This window comes from Dipodomys merriami, unplaced genomic scaffold (genome assembly GCF_024711535.1).
Source record: "Dipodomys merriami isolate MVZ:Mamm:240054 unplaced genomic scaffold, mDipMer1.0.p SCAF_36, whole genome shotgun sequence".
Classification (NCBI taxonomy): Eukaryota; Metazoa; Chordata; class Mammalia; order Rodentia; family Heteromyidae; genus Dipodomys; species Dipodomys merriami.
Genome location: NW_027205159.1, coordinates 11,762,517 through 11,770,808, shown reverse-complemented (window position 1 = coordinate 11,770,808; position 8,292 = coordinate 11,762,517). Strand labels below are relative to the sequence as shown.

The 8,292-nt window shown below is 36.8% G+C and overlaps 1 pseudogene; it reads left to right on the top strand.

The window, feature by feature from the left end:
* Positions 1 to 1,671: 1,671 nt before the first annotated feature.
* LOC138804199 (DNA-directed RNA polymerase II subunit RPB9 pseudogene) lies at positions 1,672 to 2,039 on the top strand (annotated as a pseudogene).
* The last annotated feature ends 6,253 nt before the right edge of the window (positions 2,040 to 8,292 follow it).

Genomic DNA, 8,292 nt, shown 5'->3' with positions numbered 1-8,292 from the left:
GGATAAAGAATTGACAGGGAGAACAAAATTTTCTCTTACAGGTAGCACCCTGATGGCATTTATAATGGAAACGGAAAATGATAGAAATGTTTATACATGAAAGTGTGAATATATATTCAATGTGTCAATTTTTGTATCCAATAATATCCTGTCATTCTTCCACACTATATTTCTATAGCAAATTAATCTAATAATTCTTTAAAATTCTCTCTTTCGAGTAATGGAAATGTGAAATTGATGAAGATATACTGCACTCATATACTGACATGTTGACTTGAAATGCCCTAGTGTAAATACTTGTAAGTTATATACATATACACATGATGAGCATGTATATATATATATATATATATATATATATATATACACACACACATATATATATTTCTGCTTATTTTAAACTAACATACAATCCTTAAAGGTCTTCAGTCCGAATCCAAACCAACCTGTTTCTGCTTATTTGTCTGAGAGATTTGATTTCAGTATCTTGTTCCTGTCTACAAAGATTCTGGACTTGTAAGGCAGAACATCACCTGGCAATTATGAGCAAATAGAGAAGGCTTGTGCTGATGCCACAATGTACCCAATTTAGCCCTGCAAAGAGGTGCCTTGTGGGAAATTATTAGACCATTGGCTGTCCATTCCTTAAGAGTATTAAAACTGCTCTCATGAAATGAACCACACAATATTCACTTGTTTTAACGTGAAGACAGCCATATGCTTGTCCATCTCAACTTGCAGTGTTTTTCTATTTATAAATATTATTGTGACACAGACAGAACTGGCCTTGCCTGAGTACAGGAAGATGAGGGTTACTGCATCTAGGAAATTTTGCACCTAAAATTGTGAATTTAAAAAAAAACTCTTCTTCATTCAGAGCTTAGGTCAATTCCTCTTTTATAATAAAGGACTGGCACAGGTGTGTGTGTGTGTGTGTGTGTGTGTGTGTGTGTGTGTGTGTGTGTGTGTGTGTGTGTGTTCATTTATCTGTATGTGTAAGACAGATACAGGGAGACAGAGACAGAGAAAGAGATAGAGAAACAAATAAATTCTGAGAAATACGATTTAAATAAAAATGCTTTTAAATGTGTTGTGGAGTAAAATCATATATGTAGTATCTGTTATACTCATCTCCTAAGCACAAATTCCTAAACCTAACAGGGAGCACTTGTTAACTCACTAGATCTGAGGTGATTTTGTAATTTTGATTTTGTAGCACACTCTTGGGGATGCTGCTGCTTATTCTGATTTCTGGACAAATTCTGAGTAGAAAAGAAAACAATATTGCATCTGTGTTTAGTTGTGTTACTTGTCAAGAAGGAGTTTTGTTGGAGAAGTGTTCCTTATATATGACTACAAATACTTCATTTTGCATTGACTGAATTTGACTGAATCTCTTGTTGTGGGCAATGCCTTCCTATATATATTCTGTGAGTTGGACCACGACTGCACTGGGTCATCTGCTTCGAACTCCTCTCATCACAGTCTCTTCTGGAAGTACATTTCCCAACACTGATGAGATCACTTCTAATCTCATCTGAGATTAGAAACCATAAAAGATTCAATCCTATTCAAACATAACCTTCAAAGAAACAGGAGAGCAGAGAGGAGAGTGAAGAAATTTAGAACTTCAGGTCTGAGCAAGCAGGGCAGGCTGGGCGGTGTGTAACTATGAAACCTGATGGTACTATGAGCCAGGCTTTTAGGTATTCACTTCTGCCAGGAATGTAACAACATGCTCTAAACCAAGGAAGACAAGGAGAACCGCATCCTGCTGTGTGCTTGACCGAACTGTGATTACCAGCAGGAAGCAGACAGCAGCTACATCTAACGTCAACAAAATCAAGCAGAGAAGTGGACGAGTTGACCCAGATCATCGCTGACATGTCCCAGGACCCCACTTTGCCATGGACCAAAGACCACCCATGCCAGAAGTGTGTCCAGAAGGAGGCAGTGTTCTTCCAGTCACACAGTGCCCGGGCTGAGGATGCCATGCGCCTGTACTACCTGTGCACTGAGGCCAGCGCTGGACCGAATGAGCATCCCTAACTCCCCCTGTAATAAGTGCCAGGTTCTGTGCCCATGAAAAGAAGAAATTTAGAACTCCATTCACATTTTTTGTTTTTAGTTCTACTTTTATTGTCTCTCTGTAGTTGTGCAAAAAGAGTGTTACCATTAAACATGTCACTTTATAAATACAATGCATCTTGAATAATGTCACTCTTTATATCTTTGTACTCTGTCCTTTCCTATCCAACTCCTTTCCTTGCAGAAACATTTCCATGTATAAAATGCATATTAAATTATTAAATATGAATTTATGGCTCTATATATGTATGGTATACGGAAGACCCTTTTCAGTCTACTCTTGGAAATACTGAATTAATATGGGTCACTATTTTATCTATTCCTGCTATACAGTCCCATAAGTGTTCTAAATATATTTTATATATTCACATTTTTCATACTTTTTTCTATGTGTGTATTTATTTAACTGGGCCACAAGCCAAGGGTGCTTTGACCATCTAAACTCTGAATAAGCAACAGAAAATAAAATAAAATAAAATAATAAAAAGAAACCCCATAGGTTTTACTCACAGCCCTTCCATTACTTCAAAGAGCTGTTTTTGGAACTTAATAAATGCTCAAAAAGTATTATTAAAAAATGATGCCCAATCATTCTAAAATAAGGTACAAATTTATATTATTTCTCCTTTGTATTTCCTCAACTTACTATAAAATCATTATTTCATTCTCCCTTTATCATGTGAACTGCAGGACAGACAAAGCTGGTACTAAATAAAACAAGGTGAAGAAGCTGGATGTTGTGTAGGTGTGAAAGCCACTTGGTAAACTTAGGGGACAAATTAGTAGCTTGACAAAGAGAGGCCGCAAAAGCTTTGACACAAGTAGGGTTGAAAGAAGCCAGATTCTAAGGATAACCCCTGAAATTGTCATGATGTATGCTCCAGGGCTGGCTTCAGCAAATGTGGCCATGTGGCTTGTGAATTTCCAGCCCACACAGACTCAAGCACCAGAATCCATGGAAGAATTTAGAATAATGATCTCAAACCAAAGCTGTGGGCAGGCATACACTTCATGGGTTGTGAGTTTCTGCCTGACAGATGAAACTGCTGAAGGAGGATACTGGAAGACTTTCCTGTGGATCTTCCTGGGAGAAGGAAGTACAGTTCAGAAGGAAAGTGTTTATGGTCTGGGCCATGATCCTGAATGAGGTCTGGCACAAGGTTCTATATCATCAGAAGAAAAGCTACATAAACTTTCGAGAAGAAATAAAATGAAAAAGGATAAAGATAACAGGAACCATGCTAAACATGGTGGAGATCTGAATATTCATCCATTGCTGAATGGAATTTAAAATATTACAGCAATGTGAAAATGATCTTGTAATTGGGTAACAAGTTTGACAAAAAAAATGCACTTATTACCTTGTTTATGTAACTTAAACCCTTCTGTACATCACCTTGAAAATACAAAAATATGAACTTGGACAGTGCTTTCTAAACTTGAAAGCTCTGTTAAAATACATTTCAAAAGATAAATGTTGGGCCATTTATCCCAGAGTAATACATTTCATTTTCACATAGAAACTTGTAAATAAATAATCTTAGAATCCTTATCAGTAGTAAAACTAAAAAACTACCCAACTATTCCTAACTGACAAAAAATTAAAGAAAATGTGCTTTTCAACCAAGCCATTCTATTTAATAAAAACAGGAGCTAAACTATCATATACATTGACTGGATGAGCCATAAAAAATCTATAGCAAATAATAAAGCCAATCTTAAAATGTGACTTTTTTACATTTTCTTTTTATGAAGTGTTGGCCAGGGCTGAGGGATTGGAAAGAGGGAATTCTGTGGCTCATGGACAGCCCCAGCAGTCTGTGGCATTGGTAAGGAACAGTTTCTCCACGATGATGTTGACAACAGAGAAAAGCAAATATGTGGTACCTATAGATTCTCAACATTCATATATACATGTGGGCTGCTCATGTGATAAGCACACCCAGTGCACACACATCTGCACATGAACAAACACCAAAGTGTACAAGTGACTACTGGAGAATCTCTATGGATTGAACCAATGACAATTTCCTGGTTTACATAATGTAGCACAGTTATACAAGATGTTGGTATTGGGATAGGCTGGGGGACGGATGCAAAACACCTCCTAGTAATTTTCTTCACAACTTTATGGACATTTATAATTTTTTGACAATAAATAATAAAAACATATAATAGTTTCCTTGTTGCAAAGCACTGAAGAAATGACTTGTAATTTCTTAGTGGGAAAACAAGAACAAGGAACTTTCTAACTCTTTCCCTCTACTGGCAGAAATGTCTGAATACTTTCATAGAAGTAGACTGCTAAATGCCAATCAGTAAGAGATATCTGACACTCTGTAGTTGTACCCAAAGAACTACAGTAGGCACAACACAGTAAAGCTTATATTTATGTATTAAATTATATGTTTCTGTTCTTTGTCTACTCGTTGTGTAAAAGGCATGGCAGGAAGTAGGTATAGTCTAGATCCATAGTATAACTAACTCTACATGGAAGAATCCAGCAGGGGAAGTCTTCATCTGGATGTGTGTGTCTGAGGATTTTTGCAGGTTTTTATACCACTAAATCTCTGTCATGTTTAGAAAATTTATATATTAGATATCTAATATCTAAACATGTTGATGAATTATTAAATAAATATCATTAAAAGCCTGTTCTTTAGAATTGTAAATAAAACACCAAAAGAAACATTTTAAAAATAGATTATAAAATAAGATAGAATCCTGTGCCTGAACTGAGCTCCAAAAAGCCAACTAAAATAATTGCTCCCATCACTGTTTTTTCTATGTAAGATCCATAGCTATAACAGTATAACCAAGAGCAGATTAATTGTGCTATACTTATATAATAGACACTACATGGCAATGACATTCAACATCTGGAATTCGGCTCTAACCTTGTTCCATCTCTTGAATGGTGAGCACATGGAGACTCATCTGCAACTCATTTGTGAAGTGCAACAGATGTGGGGAATTTCTGTGTCTCAAGACAACCAAATAATCATAAAATTAAAAATGTTAGCAAATGAGTAATAAAAAATGATCATAGAAAGTTGTGTCTTCGTTTCTGTTAGGGATTCCATAGCTATTAAATGATGTCACTATTCCTACATATAAGAACAATTCAGAATTAAGGAATAAGTAGCACGGGTAATAGTATAAGGTTTGCCTTTGTCATATGCTCAGAGACTCAACATGTGGATTGAGAAATCCCTTTGCGTACTCAGTAAAATTGTTAGAGAATTGTCTGAACTAGCATGTCATTATAAAATTTAGGACAAATTTTCCATTAAGCAATGATGCAATGTACATAGCAGAAGTTTTAAAATCAGAGATGAAAACATTCAAATCAAATGTGACTTTTCCACTTGAAATCTGGAAATTGGAGAAACAGTATATTTTGAGGAAAATTGCTTTTCAATTCACAATTGCATACTATTAAAATATCAGCTTAATGAGAAGTGAAGAAAATATTTTACAATTTCAAGTGATCTCTTAACTTCATATTTTTACTGAATTGATCCCTCCATGAAGAGCACCTGTGTCTAATGAAACACAACATTCGGGAAAGAGTGAGGCATGGTGCTATTTTATTGTGAAAATACTGCACAGAGGGGTGTTTTTGTAGTCACAATTAGATAGAAACCAGTTATGTGACAGGGCTCAATGTGACCCCAGAAGCACTTTCCCATACTCCTGTCAGGATGAGATGCACAGCAAATCTTGCTGTGTAGACTTAAATAAAATTGAATGAGACAAAGTATGTATGTTTGGTACACACATCCAGAGAGAGACTTTCCCTGATAGATTCTTCCATGTAGTTAGTTATACCATGTACCTAGATTACACCTACTTCCTGTGATTCTTCTAATTATACAACTTGTAGACAAAGAACAGACACATATAACTTAATACTTAAATATGAACTTTACTATCTTGTGTCTATTGTATTTCTATGGTTATCTTTTACTGATGAGCATTCTACTTCCTCCAACCAAGCAATCTGGCCCTGTGATTGGAACTAGGATTAGGTTAACCCTAAAGCCCCAGACTAGTCCAGATCTATTTCAGAACAATGACACCAATGTAGGACAAAAATCAGCATCGCATCACCTGGGTTATTACCCTGAGTTCAGAGACACAGAGAGGAAGAGAGTAAGCACAGAGATGAAAAGTGCTGCCAAAAATCTAAGAACACCAGAAAGTCAACAGAAAACTGATGGATCAAAAAGGACCCTATGTAAAGGACAGTGTCTTGGTTCAAGTTCTCATCTTCTATTTCAATTAGGCGCTCAGAGTCTAACAACAATCAGAGTTTCATGCCAAACAGTCCCATTTTGATAACTCAATAAGTATATGTTGCCACTTTGATAACTTCCTTTGATCACCAAAAATTAGATCCTTGGCATACCTCTCCTTCAGTCATTCTGACAGAAAGGACATTTCGAGAATCAACTTTCGTTCTTTGTCTCATCATTTTGTTGTTCCCCTTCCATTCACTAATTCAGGTAAGTGTATATATAGTAAACAGGTTACCAAAATAAAATAGTGACAACAGGGGAATGAACCTTACAACTTGGTGGGTTGTGATGAGGGAGGGGAAGTGGGAGGAAAATGGGGGAGAGAGTAACAATGTTCGACAAGAAATGTACTCACTACCTTACATATGTAATTGTATCACCATTGTACTTCATCTTGACAATAAAATTGAATTTTAAAAAATCAACTTTCCTTGGAGGGACAGGAGAGAATGATATTATTTTACTCAAACTGACTTGTTGAATGGTAATTTCTTATCTTACTAGTTAAAGATAATAAAGATGTAATTAAAATGGAATCATATTTTTCAATTTATATTACCCTCATGACCACAAAATTTTAAACTAAAAATTCAAAGCTTAAATTTTATAGGCTCTGTGGCTCTCTTCCTCAGATCTATCCTCTTGACCATCATTCCACGACAGGTTATCCATTCCCCAGATCCACAGGGGTCCAACCCTGCTGATTTTAGGAAGGTGGATGGATGCTGAATATGTGAACAGACAGTCCACACAAGAGTTGTTGTTTTGTGATTTGTGTGGAGAAATGTAAGAAGAAGGGTGGAATTGATCTGCTGACAATCAGTACAAGATCAGGACTTACTATTGCAGAAACAAGCAGAACAGTTGAAGGAGCCTAACTTCAAAACTGAGCTCCAGACAATTAAATTTGTGCTTAAAAAATCTGAATATTGTTGATTTACATGCATGTCTGGATTAACTAAATCACAAGACACATGAGTGGAAAAATCATTTACAAACATTGCCTTTTAAAATGAAACTCCTGGGCACCAGTGGCTCAGGCTTGTAATCCCAGCTACTCAGGAGGCTTAAATCTGAGGATTGCAGCTCAAAGCCAGCTGGGGCAGAAAAGTCTGTGAGAGTCTTATCTCCAATTTGCCACCAGAAAACCAGAAGTGGCACTGTGGCACAAGTGGTCTAGTGTTAGCCTTGACATGAAAATCTCGGGGACAGTGTCCAGTGTCCAGAGTTCAAGCCCCATAACCAACAAAAACAAACAAAACATGACTAGAGTAATGCCATAGTTTGAAACCAGAAGTGGTGGTAAGCTATAACTATGTCTCTCTTACAATATGAAAAGAATTTCCAGAGAATCATGTAGAAAGAAGAAAACTGATTGTACCATGCATGCTATGAGAAAGAGCTGCAAACCAAGAATGGTGAATTAGAGAAACAGAGGAGAGAGGCGCACAGGTAGCTCCCTTGGTTGCCTTAGTATTTGGCAGTGAGGCATGTGCAGAGGGTGGAAATTCCTTAGTCTCTTCTCTGTGTTTCACTTGACAGTGAGGTGGAAAAAACTCAGTTGCTTCTCTGTGTTCCACTTGAGGTTTAAAAGCCTGGAAAATTGCTCACCTTGGCTTCTTCTGTCAGGTCCACTGAAAGAATATAGTAATTAGCAACAAAATAGAGATTTAGATGACGCTCTTGGAGTAAACTAGCTTCCCTTGCTCCAGTTGTAAATATGAATCAAAAGCAGACAAGTGCACATTATGGACTGTCAAATTATTCCACTGTTGGGAAAATTCACAGAGCAGATTCCTGAAAAATTTCACAAAACAGATCCAGCAATGCCACTGCTAATGAAGCCTGTGGAAGGGCCACTGGTGTCTGTGGCTCCAACTCCAGGTTGCCTCTCCAGAGAAGA